The sequence below is a fragment of the Cynocephalus volans genome, chromosome 3, assembly GCF_027409185.1.
Source record: "Cynocephalus volans isolate mCynVol1 chromosome 3, mCynVol1.pri, whole genome shotgun sequence".
Lineage (NCBI taxonomy): Eukaryota > Metazoa > Chordata > Mammalia > Dermoptera > Cynocephalidae > Cynocephalus > Cynocephalus volans.
The window spans coordinates 56491852-56507671 of NC_084462.1; the positions used below are offsets into that span (position 1 = coordinate 56491852).

General features: G+C 48.2%; 1 non-coding gene across 1 annotated transcript; it reads left to right on the forward strand.

The window, feature by feature from the left end:
• Positions 1-13746: 13746 nt before the first annotated feature.
• TRNAI-GAU (transfer RNA isoleucine (anticodon GAU)) lies at positions 13747-13821 on the forward strand. The gene has a single exon. It is a non-coding gene; the product is annotated as a tRNA-Ile (tRNA).
• Positions 13822-15820: the final 1999 nt, after the last annotated feature.

Below are 15820 nucleotides of genomic sequence, written 5' to 3' on the forward strand. Positions count from 1 at the left end.
CACAAAATGAGTGCTTCCAGGCCTCTCTCAGGGATCTGCCCAGCCCTGCCGCCTCCTCCCCCATTTTTCCATTCCCACCCTACACCCTACATTCTCCCTTCACAAAAAGCTCTATTCTGTTTTTGCACAATACACTTTCACAATAGATAGTCTATTCAACCCAGTGCCCAAATCATCAGCAACCAATACACTGGTTCCTCTTTCCTCCTAGGTCTTCAAACATTTCCAAGGAGGGGAGAAAGAATTGCATTCTGCAGCATAACTTCTGTTCTGCGTGGCTGTTTCTCCCACAGAAATGGAAGCTACTTGAAGGCCTGGCCTGCGTCTTTTCACCATTGACTGTAGAATGAATGAGAAACCTAGACCTTGTTTCTAAATACAGTCATTGTTTAAAAATAACAATCATTCTTATCACAAAAATAAAACAAAACAATAATGAGACACAAGGAAACTTTCGGAGGCAATGGACATGTTTATTACCTTGATTGTGGTGTTTGTAACATGAGTGGATACATATGTCCAAACTCACCAAATTGTATACATTAATTATGTAGTTTTTTGTATACCAATTATACCTTAATAAAGCTGTAGGAAAATAAAGAAATAAATACAGCTTGCTCAGAACAGAGAAAAAATATATAATCATTATAGAAATTTGGCAAGTACACTAAGAGATAAAGAAGAAAATAAAAATTACCTATAACTCCAACAAACAAAAGTAACTGTTTTTTTGGCAGCTGGCCAGTACAGGGATATGAACCCTTGACCTTGGTGTTACAAGGCCATGCTCTAATCAACTCAGCTAACTGGCCAGACTGAAATAACATTTTTTTTTTCTTTCTTTTTTTTTAAAGATGACTGGTAAGGGGATCTTAACCCTTGACTTGGTGTTGTCAGCACCACGCTCTCCCAAGTGAGCACACCGGCCATCCTATATAGGATCCAAACCCGTGGCCTTGGTGTTATCAGCACCGCATTCTCCCGAGTGAGCCACGGGCAAGCCCTACTTTTTTTTTTTTAAATAACTTTTTAACTTGTATTTCCTTCCAGATATTTTATATATTTTTTCTGGATAAATATTTATGTATACACAAAATTTTACAAAAGTATAATTCTGATGCATATACAATTTTGTATCATACTGAGCATATTACAAACACTTCCCAAGTCATTAAATATTCTTCAAAAACATGATTTGCAGGGCCAGCCTGTGGCTCACTTGGGAGAGCGTGGTGCTGACAACACCAAGTCAAGGGTTAAGATTCCCTTATTGGTCATCTTTTTTAGAAAAAAACAAAACATGATTTGTAATAGCTTATATAGTATTACATCAAACCTGCATGCCATAACTTCTTTAAACATTTCCTCATTGTTGGATATTTAGGTTATTTCCTTCCTGCCTGCCCGCTTGCCTTCCTTCCCTTCCCTTTCCTTATTTTTAATCTTTGCCAATATAACTAATACTTTGATAAACATTCTTAATACACATCTTTGTTCATGTTGCTGATTATTTCTTCTCTCAGACAGACCCCTAGAATTCAAGTTACTGAATCAAAGGGTAGAAACTTTTAAACTTCATTTGATCTATAATACCAAATTATTTTCCAGGCTTTCTACCAATTTGCTCTCCCATAGCAATAAGCATCATCGCTGTGGCTTTTACTTATTTATGTATTTTTAACTGTTTGGTGAAGCTGGCAGTTGCCTGCTTATGGTCAATGGCCCATGTTTCCTCTCGCATATTTTTATTCTTGCTTTTATGCAAATAAGACCAGTTAACTTACTGGTTCCTGGAAAAATAATTTGCGAATGTCAGATGTTCATTCCATCTATCCATGCAGACTTTTGCTTTCTTTCGGTTTTCTCCAAAACCCCTGACCATTCCTAAACCTTTACTATACTTCTGAGGATTTTGAATTGCTGCCCACCGCATCTTCTGTAGGACTCTGGTCATTAAGTTAGTTCTCAGTGACTGTACCAGTTCACAATTTCCACTGTCATTCCTGACAAGCCTGTCCTTTCAGGAGCCCTAGATCCACCTATGCTTTCTGCAGCACCCATCTAGTTAAACCCTGGGATCCTTTCATTGGCTGGATTCCAGTCAGGAGGGCTGATATTAAAAATTGAGTATTAGATATTGCCAAGCCACTAATATATTTGAAAATATTTGTTTGGTTCTGTCAGTGAAAGAAACATTTTAGTAATCACCTGCTAACCTCCCAGCAGAGTTTCTCTGGTGAGTATGTCAGTGGAAAGGCTGAAGAGCAGTGTTTCCCCCCTTCTCTCAGCTTACAAGATTCCTCAGATTTTCAGAGATGGTTACAACATTCTGGAAGGTCTGCATCCTCCCTCAGGGAAATTATGAGGATTAATAAACCTTATGATAACAAACTTACCTTCAAATTTCAGCTCTAGGAAGGCAACTGTGGGGTTTCTGAAATGCCCAGGGGAGGTCTCCATTTACTGCTTCTGTATCAAACCAGCTGATTTCTTTCTCTCTAGTGTGAATCTGGAGGATTCCTTCCTGAGTTTGGGCAAGTCAGGGGATTTGGCTAACTGGTGATGGCTGTGAGCTTAGGCCCTCCCTTGCTGGTATCTCCTAACATTCACACAGGCTTTGCAACTTACAAAATACAGTATGATGTATTACGTGGCATCTATTACCTGCATTCATTCCTCCCAACAACCCCAGGAGGTGAGCACTATTGAAGTTAAAAAGGTGCCAAAGAAGGAATTGGGTCACCTGCCTAGACAGGTCCTCACAGGGAGGCAATCTGTAAGAAAGGATAGTGGGGAGGAAGGTGGAGGGATGGCTCTAAAGAAAAGGGGAAAACAGAGATGCAGAAAGAGAACCAAACTAGAAACCCTGGCTGCAAATTCTGGCTCAGTTGCTCTACAGCTGTAACCTTGGGAAATTTTTAAGCTTTTCTGTGCCTTGGTCTCCTCATCTGTAGAATGATAATAACACCTACCTCATATGAAGTGCTAAGCCCAGCCTGGCACAAAGGTGGTTGTACAGGTATGTTTAACATAGCAGGTTCTTGAATGCAAAAAACTGCAAAATCCCACAAGTCCAACAATTTGTTTAAATGAATTAAAATACATGCATACCATGAAATAATATCATTCATTAAGAATGATAATGTGGATGTTTATAAATAGGAAAAGATAGTTGTGACACATTACTGCGTGAAAGTGGTTGCAATTCAGTAGGTATGGTATTAGACCATTTTTGTTAATTTTGTAAAAATAGCATTTTTATATAATCAGTCATTTGTTTAACAATTTTGGCTTTGTATAGGTTTTTTTTAGTATGTGCATTTAAATGTAGATATGGAGATATAAAATGTCCAAGGTTGATAACACCAAGGTCAAGGGTTCAGAACCCCATATTGGCCAGCTGCCAAAAAAAGTAAATAAATATATAATTAAATGTCCAAGGATATACACCAAAACATAATGTCTCTACATGGGATTCCTTTTCAGTTTTGCTCCGTTGATATTCAAATTATTTCACAATGAACTTGCGTTATAAGGAAATAATAGAGAAATGTAAAATGCTTACAGGATAGGAGTGAGAATGCTAGGGTCTGCCAGGATCCAGGGGATATTTTGCTGGTGCCAAGTTCATCTGCGGGTTACCTGGAGAACCAGGAACCCAAGCGGAGGAGTAAGAGGTTTTGAGAGATCTAATGCAGATTCTGGAAGAGTCAATAATCCCCTTCCCCCTTCTCCTCCAGTGTGAACTTCTGTGACTGCTTCTCTTCCCTGAGCAAACAGAGCCAGAAGCCTTCTCCTAGGGGCCTTCCTGGATCCCTATTTGTTCTTCAGGAAGGCTACAACTCCATCGATCAGGCCAGGCCTTTGTAATGACAGTCATCACGTTCTGGTCATGTTCCTGAAATGATACCCTCGCCATCTTGATCACATATGGGTGTTCTCCAATCCCAGCCACCCACTAGGACATGGGGCACCTTTGAAGGAAAGCTTCCTCCACAACTGGCTCATCGCATTTCTGGCGTGGTGAGTCACTCTGGTTTCAACCCAGAACATAATCTCATTTCCAGGTTCTAAGGGCATCTCTTTGTTACTCCCCGATTTATAGTAATAGTGAATATAAACTACCATGTATTGGTGCTTATGTATCAGACACCATGCTAGGCATGGGCTCCTTTAGGCCTCAGAACAACTCTGTGAAGCAGGTATTTTCAGCCCCATTTTATAGATGAGAAAACTTACACTTAGAGAGACCCTTAACACAAGACACTGTCTCTACAACTCACAGGTCTTTTTTTTTTTTTTTTTTTTGTCTTTTTCGTGACCGGCACTCAGCCAGTGAGTGCACCAGCCATTCCTATATAGGATCCGAACCCGCGGCGGGAGCGTCGCCGCGCTCCCAGCGCCGCACTCTCCCGAGTGCGCCACGGGCTCGGCCCTCCCACAGGTCTTCTTACCCCCATTTTATAACTGAGGAAACTGAGTCTTATTCACTGAGGCTGTTATTCACCCACACGAAGTTAGCAAATGGGAAAGGCAAAAATTTGAACATTCCTCTCCCACTGCCACTTGTACCCAACACCATCTTCACTCCCCACTCCCCATCCTCTCTGCTACAGCAAATACTTAAAAAAAATTTTTTTTTCTTTTTTTTGTAAATACTTAAACTCCTGACAGTTCCAGGAACCTATAAGAGTGTGCTCTCTTGCCCTGGGGCCTTTGGACAGGCTGTTCCCTCCCATGCATTTGGCTGGCACAGGCCTACTCATCTAGATGTAACCTCCTCCAGGAAGCCATCCTTGATATCCCTAGTCCAACCACCCTCTTAGGTACTTCCTTGATTCATTCTTGCATGGATCACATGGTACTGTGGCTGCCTGTTTTCTTTTCTTGCTCCTTCCCCTGCTAGTCTGCAAAGCCAAAGCAAGGACTGTGTCTTGCTATGTCAGCTACACATTTGCTGGTGCAAAGTAGGTACTCAGTAAATATTTGTTGAATGAATGCTTGACTATCAGAGCTGCGTTGTTCGGAGAATACAACTTGAGTGTACTAAGCAGGAGGTAATGACAGAAATGTGGCTTCCTGCACACTCTACTAAGAGGGTGTACTGGGTGAAGCCTCTGGGGTCATTGGGGACTCAGTAGCTAAGGTTAAAATCATGGTGTCCTTCCTGCTCAATCAAATTCTCGGGCTACTGTTTTCTCTCTTCCAGTCAGAAACAAATCATGTTCTGAGTGACTGGAGTCATTGCTCACAGCACCAGGAGCTGGCTTAGGGTGGGGCCAGGGGCAGTGGCCTTGGGGATCCAGTCTCTCAAGGCCCAGACCTCCCGGCTAGGGGGTGGGGGAAGAGTGGCAGGTCGTGTCCCCAGGAGGCTACAGTCACTGGGGGAGAGACAATGGGGCTCAGCATCTGCTCCGCGCTGGGAGAAGGGAACCTCCAGTGAAAAGCCAGGGAGAGCAGGGAAGTGTGGGAGGAATTGATGAGGAGAAGGGGTGGAGCCAAGGAGACGCAGCCGGGAGGAAGGAAGGGAAGGGGAAGGAAGAGAGGGAGGGGAGAGGATCCAGGCTTTCCTTCCTCTCGGTGACCGGGTCCCGAGCTGCAGCCTCCCCTCGCATTGTTTCGTGCGGAAACTCTCAGGGGCCCACCAAGACCTCACGTTTCTCCCATGGCTGCAACCCCAGTCCTAGGGCCAGGCATCCAGCAGGTGCTCAATACTTACTTGGGAAAATGAGAAATGTGACCAACTTTGCTCTGGGAACTTTTCCCCTGTCTTCTCCCCATTCCTCCGGAGAAGCTGAGGACAGAGCAGGTCTTGGGAGCATACCCAGGCGCCCTATGAATAATTGACCCTTCGTGGCGGCTCCGACCCGCCGCTCCGGACAGTCCCTGCGTCGGCGTCGGAATCGAGAAGCGGCTCAGAGTGGCGGGTGTTCTGGAGGTGGAGGCTGGTGTCCCGCCTGCCCCGAAGCTGTAGGAGGCAAGGCCGTGCCAAACCCTGCGACCCTGCAGGGAGCCGCAAGGGACCTGACCGCGGGGCGGGGAACGGCCACGCCTCGGCGCCCCCCAACAGTGCGCCCCGGGTCGAGGCCCAGGCCCTGGGTTTAGGGAGCCCACGGGGGGCCGATCCCAGCGGCTCCTCTGAGCCCCTTCCCCGCCCGGGCCCCGGCGCTGGCGGCCCGCGGCGCTCCCTCGAGTCTGGCCGTCCAGGGCTCTGCTAACAGCTGTTTAAAGACTCTTTTACTGTTCAGCGCTCTGCGGGGATGTTTGTTCCAAGCCATCTGCCTACTTTAAAAATACATAAGTAAAGAACACACCCAGCCTTCCACCTCTGGCTAGGGAGGAGGCGGACTCGGTGCCCGCCACCCGCACTACGGAAGGCACAGGGACCCCCACCCCCCACTGACTCTCCTTTCGGGAGGGCGCCCCAGGCTTCCCATGGGAAGGGGGGAGCGGGCCCCTTTGTGCCGGGCAGGGCCGGGCCCCCCATTTCCATTCGAGGTTCTGACGCTTCCCTCTCCTCCGCTTCAGTTAATCTTTGTTCCCCTTTTCTGCTGAGAGGAGTAAAAAAAAAAGAAAGAAAGAAAAGAAGGAAAAAAGGCGTGACTTGATTTTCAAACGAAACTCCCACAGCAAACAAAACCCTTTTAGAGAAATAAGAAAGGAGGAAGAAGGAAGAAAAGAGGGAAGGAGAAAAGAGAGAAAACCCTCCAGGCTTTCAATTCAAGTGGGAGAGTTAAGGCGAAAGAAAGAGAGAGAAAGGAAGAAAAATCCTCTCTGCGGTAGAAAGAGAAAAGAAAACTTGGGCTCACAAGAGGGGGGTGTTGGGGGGGTGGAAGGAAGTGAGAAAACAAAAGAGAGATAAAAGGGCTGCGTTTCTGTCTCTCTCTTCCTCCGCGAGCTGGGTTAGGAGGAGCTGTTTTGCATCCCTTCACGTCAGCCCTGCCTCATTCCCTTCTTCCAGGGAGGGAGAGAGCGCGAGCGAGAGAGCGAGAGAGAGGAGGGGGGGTAGAGAGAGAGAGAGAGAGAGAAAGAGAGGAGCCGGAGGGAGGGCGGCAGGAGCAGGCGGCGGGCGCGCGTGGAGGCGGGCGGCGGGCGCGCAGCAGCAGCCCGGGCGGTGGGCAGCCAGGAGCCCCCGGCCCGGCCCGGCCCGCCGAGGGCCCCAGCGCAGGAGCCGCTCCCGGACCCAGGGTGAGTGTCCCGCGCGGCCCCCGGCCCCCGGCCCCGCAGCCCCGGGCGGCGCGCCGGCGGGGGAAGCGGGGGGCGCGGGGGTGGGTCGCTGCGGCCGCGGCCGACCCGCCCCCCGCCTCTCCCCGGGGACGGCGGCGCGCAGGCCCGCGGCGCGCTGCAAACATGTCGTCTTTTCCTTTCACTTCCACATTCCCTCATGCCGGAGAGCTGGAGGGAGAGAGGGAGAGCCGAGGAAAGAGAGAGAGAGAGAGATGGCGTCTGGGCGGGGGGGAGGGGGGAAGCGGAGAGGGGGAAGGGAAGGAGGGAGCGAGCGAAAGAGGGCGAGGGCGAGGAGAGCGCGCGAATGAGAGAGAGAGAGAGAGAGAGCGAGAGAGAGAGAGAGAGAGAGGAGCAAAAATGAAAGGGAAGCGCCGCGCCGGCGGCAGAGCGGGAGGCCCTGGCAGCGGCGGCGGCTCCCGGGCCGGCACGTGGGTGTCCCGGCGCTCGGTGCGCTCCCCCCGCACCCTGCCCGGGACTCAAAGTTTCACCCCCTCGCTGCCCCGCCCCTGCGGCTGCCCACAAACTTTATTCTCCGCGCGGGTGGGGTTGCTGCGCGTTCCCGCCGGCCGGGGGTGGGGGAGGGCTCAGCGCGCCGCTGGGGGTGTTGGGGGCGTCCCCGAGGGCGGCCAGCAGCCGCACGCGAGGCGCCGTGCGACCCCCACCGGGCCGGCGGCGGGGCGCCCCAGGGCGGGGACCTGTTGAAGGCACTCGCCGGCTGGAGGGGGGTTGACGGGTGGGGTCCCCACGGCGCGTCTTTTGCCTCCCATGGCTCACTCCTATCTCCTTGTCGCCCTCTCTCCGACTTCTCTCGGTCATTTTTCTAATTGGACAGAGTTGTGGGGCGTGATCGCTGGCGTCATATCGGGCCCCTAAGCTGCCAGGGAGACGCAGGGACTTGGGGACCGACGGGGCAGCCCCTCCTTCCCTGCCCCAAGCGCGCGGATCCCACAGATTCGGCCCTTCTGCTACCGCCCCCCTAACCGCGGACTTGCTAACTAGTGCGTATCGGGTTTTTTTCCAACTTCCCTTATGAGATGACTTTTATGGTCGCTGCAACTGCTTCCCTCCAGTCTGAGCTGTAGTTTGGGAAGATTTAAGAGGCCAGAGAGGTGCTTGTGTGGGTTTTAACTAACCCGAAACGGTCATTACTGTATCTGTAAGCTCAGCGAGATGGTTCGAGCAAGGGTAGTAGCCTGGGTGCCTTTTCACCGGGACACTGCGAGGTGCTCGTCCTTCCCCGTCTGAGCGGGGCCTGTTGGGAATTCAGTAGGAAACCACCCTTGTGGCCCACCCTTGAGCAGCGGGCCTAGTGCCTACCTGCGAAGGGCAGCCTGAGCGCCTTTATTCTTGTGTTAAATGGAAACCCCTCGCCGGTATCCGGTATCGACCTGGAGGGGACATAATCAGTCCCTATAGGCTGCTGGGAAATTCACAAAACTTCCCCACAGGTGTGCGGAGGAGGACTTTGCACTGTTGGGGGTCACCCAGCCAGGTCTGAAGCTGCCCTCTCACTACTGCCTTTGTACACATGTAAGTAAAAACGGTCAAAGTTCATTTCTGACAAGTAGAGGGCCGGGGGCCTGCATCCCTATTGCCTGCTCACTTTCAAAGAACCATTGGGGCCACCTGAGGGAGGGAAGAAAACCGTGCTTACCTGTCATTAGATATTAGAAAATGTATTCCTAATGGGTTTGCCATCAAAGCCAATGGACCTGTCTGGTTTTGATTTTTGAGACCTAGCACTGCCATCCATTTCTCATTTGTTTCTAGAGCCTTCCTGGTGGCTTTGTCAGCTGGCCCTCAGGCCACGTGCAACCCAGTGCCAAACACCTGCCAGTCCCAGAGCAGAACCTCTGATTGATCACCTGTAGCTCCAGCCACTTTGGTGCTCTAGTAACCTTCCAGAACTGGCTTTCCTGCATGAGGGCAGTAGGAGTAGAACTGCTTTCTTTTGGGTAGGAGTAGTTAGACATTTGGGTCACGTTTTCTCCCTCCAGCCTGGCCTGGTTGCCTGTTTCCTGGTGGAGGGAGCTACAGGGGGTTGAAGTGGGGACAGAGGCTCACTCCTAGAACATTTTGCTTATCTTCTCAGTGCTGATTCTTGGGTGAATCCTTATCCCACGGCGTGTGGCCAGCAGGCCATTTGTTCTGTACGGGGTGGGGGTGGGGTCATTTCCATACCAATCAGGCATTTCCTACCAGGGAGACTTCTTTTAGGCTCTCTATCTAAAGACAAGGAGACAGGCAAGGTCTGAAATGGTTTTTGAGTTGGAGGAAGGGAGACTAATGGGACCACCAGAGATTTTGCACTTCTATTTTAGGTTTGCCTTGTGGCCCAGAGATATTTCTAGCAGATTTGTGCTTGGAAAGAAGCACAACTTCCTTCTAGAAGGGAGTAAATAAATAAATAAATAAAAGGACGAGTCCAGTGCATCTTGGAGGAGACAGGAGAAGGCTCCCTGTACCCACTGATACTGATGCTAGATGCAGGCTCCTCATCTGGCTTGCTCACCCCTGCTCCCTCATGCCTAGCCAGGGACTGGCCCAGGGCAGGGACTCGTTTTGGTGAGTTAGGGAATCTGAGTCTGCTCTGTCTTGTGTTAATGATGGTTGATCCCATACCCTTGACTGCAAAGCTGGAAGAGGACCTTAGAGATTGTCTAAAAGAAACCAAGGCAGGAAGAAAGCTCCATGCCAGGATCACCCAGTAAGTGGCAGAGCCAGCACTCAAACCTGAGCTTTCAGTCTGTTTCCAGTGTTCTTTCCCCAAGGCCGCTGCCTCTACTACTGCTGGGGATGCTGAATCGAGCTCAGTTCAAAGAGCGTGGCCGTGAGAACATGAAACCATGGGCTCATGCTGCACACGAGACATGTAAACAAAGCACCTTACTTTTCAGGTGTGTTACACACACTGTTCTGGACGATTTGATGGGCCAGTGTAACTACTAGGAGGAACAGGGTGCTCCTGGCTGTTTCAACACTGACATCTTCAAAGTCTAGTGCTTCAGAGGGGCAGCAGTTTGGTCATCAGTATGTTCCCAAATCACGCCATTTTTGTTTTTTTTTTAAAGATGACTGGTAAGGGGATCTTAACCCTTGATTTGTTGTCAGCACCACGCTCTCCCAAGTGAGCTAACCGGCCATCCCTATATAGGGATCTGAACCCGTGGCCTTGGTGTTATCAGCACCACATTGTCCCAAGTGAGCCAGGGGCCAGCCCTAATCACACCATTTTTTGATCAGAAATTCTTTGTTCGTACTTTGTACTTGTGTGTGATGTATTTGGGATTGGTCAGGGGAGAAGAATGGGAATATAAGGAAGGGCCCGAGATCTAAACTGGTCTCCCTTCGTAGGTTAAATCTCCTAGTAGAATATCTACTTGTGAGGGTAGAAGTCTGCTTTGTTCATTGCTGAGCCCCTGTGCCTAGAACATCGTTGGTCTTCAATAGATGCTTGTTGAATGAATGTACTGGACATTAGGAAAAGGATTTCCCTCCCAGAAGGAAGCCATGAATGACACTTGGGCAGGGACAAGGAGGTGACTGATAGGAGCTGCAGAGTTGTGCTGTGAGTCATTGCTTCAAACAAGCTCCAGACAGGTAAGGCAGGAGGGGGCTGGGAAGAGTGAACCCCACATAAGGTGGAGCCACTGGGTGGAGACTTTTGCAAAACAATAGGTTTCAAATTGGACTCAGATGTGGGAAGAAGAGTAATAATAATCATGTATGCTGAACCAGGATTGTGTTAAGTGCTTTGTGTATATCATCTCCCTTAGTCCTTGCAGGTGCCAGCTACTGCTTTGTTATTCTCATTTGGCAGATTGGGAAGTGAGCACAGAGGGGTTAAGAAACTTGTCCAAGGGCACAGAGCTGGTATCTGAACCCAAGCAAACTGACTTCATGCTATGCCTCCCTAGAGTGATGATGCGGTCAGACATTTCTGCCTATACCAAGGAGCTGGGCGTCCAGAGTTTTGTCCTTCATTGAAAGGACTGACAGTAGAAAGACTAGAAAAGAAATTGCTGGTCTGCAGCAGAGTGAAGCTGGCCAGGGAGTGTGCCTTCTGCTTTCTTTGCCAGGGCCCTCACAGTGCCCAAAGATGGTTCACCCAGTGAGGACTATAAAGGCATGTTTATGTTCAGGGTCCTAACTATCCCCCAAGCAGGGTGGCTAGCACCAGATCAGGACTATTTTGCACTTGATAAAGATTTAGTAGACCTTTTTAATCGGACAAGTTGCATTTCAGTTTAAAGTTTAGTTGGCATATAATTGAAAGTGGTGGGAATTTTAAAGCTAAGAAATGTCACTGTTGGCCCTGAGGCCTCTAGAATGTGTTTCCCATGTGTGTAAACCTTACCTTCCTACTCCAGGATTCTGATCCAGCCTATCCCAGACCACAGCAACTACCTGCTTATTGGCAACCTATGATTTACTACACACTGTGCTGGTCCTGCCCTCCTGGAGCTTGCAGTTTCCCTGGTAGGCAGACTTTAAACTAATAATTACACAAATACTCTTTCATTACAGTTGTTATAAATGCTTCAAAGGAAAAAGTACAGAGGCATTAGAGCCAATAATCAGGGAGGGGGGATGAAGAGAGGCTTTCCTGAAGAAAGGGCATCTATTTTATTTATTTAATTTTTTTTGGCGGCTGGCCAGTATGGGGATCCAAACCTGTGACCTTGATGTTACCAGCACTGCGCTCTCCCAAGTGAGTTAACTGGCCAGCCCTTGAAGAAAGGGCATTTAAACAGCCACCTGAAGGGTAGGTGAAGAGGCTTTAACCAGAATGGTGTAGTCTATTAACCTTGATGTAAACCTTGCTACTCTGTATGTGGTCTGTGGACCAGCAGCATCATCATTACCTGGGAGCTTGTTAGAAATGCAGAATCTCAGGTCCCTCAGCAGACCTGCTGGATCTGCATTTTTTTTTGTGTGTGTCTTTTTCGTGACCGGCACTCAGCCAGTGAGTGCACCGGCCATTCCTATATAGGATCCGAACCTGCGGCGGGAGCATCACCGCGCTCCCAGCGCCACACTCTCCCGAGTGCGGGACGGGCTCGGCCCTGGATCTGCATTTTAATAAGATTCACATACATGATGATGTCTGGGAAGGGCTGATGGACTCAAAGTACTAAACTAGAAGGTTATTGGCTTTGCTGTGAACAAGTTGGGTGACTGAGTTGGGCAAGTCACCAGGGAATTAGGTAATCTCACAAATTCCTTCTGGCTTCTCTGAGCTTTGGCTTTTTCTGGTCTGGGCTGTCTCCCAGCTTGTTGAGGGTAAGGACCTGCATTGCCTTTGTGGGGGCCCAGCAGGCACTAGCCTATGCTCTGGTCTGACTTCAGGAAGCACTGAAGATGGGCTAGACCATCAGAGCTTTGGAGAAGGATTGTAATAATTTGCAAAAAGTGTTTGGAGCTTTGTTACATACAAAGAGATTGTCTTAAGGTGACTCTGAGAGGATTTGGCCCAAAGCAAAAGAAAAACTGGCAAGGGTCAAAAGAGCTTTGGGGAAGAAAGGTGTAACGTTTCTGCCAAAAGCGGAACCTAAAACGAGGGGAGAGAGGAACCTGCTGAACAGTTCCGTGCATGGAAACATAATATCTTAAGAATTGCCTCGGAGTTTCGTCCCTGAGATCCTCACATCACTGTAAAGAGGGCCAGCGGGCTGAAATCAGGGCTCCTTGACTCTTGCAGTGTGTGGATGGGCTTCAGGAGTCAGTGTACCTGAAACTGTGTAGAGAGTATGTGTGCCTGCTTTTCTGCGAGAAGGACCTACAGCTTTCGCCAGCCTCAAAGGGGCCTATGGCCCCAAGAACTAGAGTCAAAGTCTTTTTTTTTAATTAAAAAAAGATGACCGGTAAGGGGATCTTAACCCTTGACTTGGTTTTGTCAGCACCATGCTCTCCCAAGTGAGCTAACTGACCATCCCTATATAGGGATCCGAACCTGTGGCCTTGGTATTATCAGCACCACACTCTCCCGAGTGAGCCATGGGCCAGCCCTCAAACTCTTTCTTGACTAACCTCACCCAGCTTTTATTATACAGCACTTTCATTCTTTTTTTTTTTTTTTTTTTTTTTAAGATGACCGGTAAGGGGATCTTAACCCTTGACTTGGTGTTGTGAGCACCACGCTCAGCCAGTGAGCGAACCGGCCATCCGTATATGGGATCCGAACCCGGGGCCTTGGTGTTATCAGCACCGCACTCTACCGAGTGAGCCACGGGCCGGCCCTACAGCACTTTCATTCTAAGCACTTTACATATATTAGCTAATTCAGGTTGAATACCTTTCCCGAGGTCACACACCTAGTAAGTAAGCATAGTAAGAGCAGGCATCGGAACCCCTAGTAACGGCAAGTAGGACTAGGGGTGAGCTCTTTTTGGTAACATAGAGTTTGAGATTTCAGAGGCCTCCCCAGCACCCTCACTTTACAAGTATAATAGGTCATGTATAAAACAGAAAGGATTTTCCCAAGGAAGCATTGTTTGCAAAGACAAGAATTAGAAAACAGGCCGGTTAGCTCAGTTGGTTAGAGTGTGGTATTGATAATACCAAGGTCAAGGGTTCAGATCCCTGTACTGGCCAGTCACCAAAGAAGAAAACAAGACTGCTATAGCACTAAAGGCTAAACTAAAAATTCTAGAATCAGAAAGAAGGCACTTGAAGAACTGCAGTCTTAAACAAGGGGTGTGAGGTGGTAACAGGAAATTGGGGTAGATCCTGAAAGAGAGGGATTAAAGAATGTTAGAGCCAAAGCAGGGCCAAATGTATGTCGAATCAGCAGCTTCAAAAGGTAAAATAACTGGTTTTTATTACCTACTAATTAATATGTGTAGCCGACAGACCTTCCCCTCCCCCATCCCTTGTGTCTTAACCCAAGTACAGAAACCTTTTGTCTTCTCTTTTATTCATTTCTGTGTTACTTGAATTTTTATCCATATGTATTATCTTTATAATATTTGGCTGGCTGGTTGGCTCAGTTGATTAGAATGTGGTGCTGATAACAAGGCCTCTGTACCCGCCAGCCACCAAAAAATATATGTGTGTGTGTATTTGCAAATGGAGGAAAAGGACTATTAGAAGTGGATTGGCCTCGAATACTACTCAGCTATAAAAACGAATGAAATACTGCCATTTGCAACAACATGGATGGACCTTGAGAGAATTATATTAAGTGAAACGAGTCAGGCACAGAAAGAGAAATACCACATGTTCTCACTTATTGGTGGGAGCTAAAAATTAATATATAAATTCACACACACACACACACACACACAAAAAAAACCGGGGGGGGGGGGGAAGAAGATATAACAACCACAATTACTTGAAGTTGATACGACAAGCAAACAGAAAGGACATTGTTGGGGGGGAGGGAGGAGGGAGGGAGGTTTTGGTAAGGGGCAACAATAATCAACCACAATGTATATTGACAAAATAAAATTAAAAATAAAAAAAAAAGAAGTGGATTGGCCTCTAAGGGGTGTTTGATTCTGTCTTTTACAACTACTATTGTAAAGGAGTTTCTGATATTCAATATATATGCTCTATAGTGTGTGTATTTCTGGGAGCACAAGGGAACTGTTGGAAATGTGAGGATTTTCAGTGCAGTCAGAAGCTGAGAATAAGGGATCACATTGTGGCCCAACTATCTTCCCTTTCTCCCTTCCCTACCCCTAGTGTGTAATATATACAGAATCAAAATGAAGTTAGAATGATAATTACAGAAATCACGAATGTTTACCCTCCAGATTTGTTATTTATATACTTATTGTTTTTGTTTTGGCAGCTGGCCAGTACAGGGATCCAAACCCTTGGTGTCATAATTGAGCTAGCTGGCTAGCCTTACTCTCCGGTTTAAATGGGAAACTATAACTTTCTTTTTTTTTTTTTTTTTTTTTTTTTTGGTGGCTGGCCAGTACAGAGAAACTATAACTTTTGTGATGACTCTTGGTTATGTGTGGTTTGTCTTCTGCGTGGTGCCTGGATGCCATCCTGGACCCCATCCCATTCCCAGAGGAGCAGCAATAGAATGGGCTTCCAGATTGGAAGGCTGTCTGCATATGTTTAGTAAAACACAATAGCTAAACTCTAGTGTGTTGTTTTATGTGCCACATCAGAATGTCCTCGCAAGGACCACATCCAATCTGGCCCCTTGAGAAGCATCAGGTACCCTCTGGAGGCTGGTGGTGCTGGTTGGTTAATCCCATTCTGTGATGTCTGATCCTGGGTCCCCAGGCTCACAAGTTCCCACCTTCAAGGGCTCCATTCTCTAGCCGCAGATCACATGACCACTTGTGGACTTGCCATTACCCCGAAGCAGGTCACCTCTGAAATTCTGAACTCTTCCTGTCCTCCCACTGCACAGCCCTCCTTGAAGCAACTCTGTCCACCTCTCTTCCCCAAGCTGAGAAACCTGTGCCCAACCCCCTGGGCCACCCAGCATCAACCCCACTCCTTGTTCCTTTGTGTTCTGCCCCGGCTGCCTCCCTAGGACTGGGCACCCCACATCCTCTTATTCCCCAATTCCCCACCTACAGCTAGAGGCACACCTGTTTCCCCCTCCCCTTCTCTTCACACCAGGATT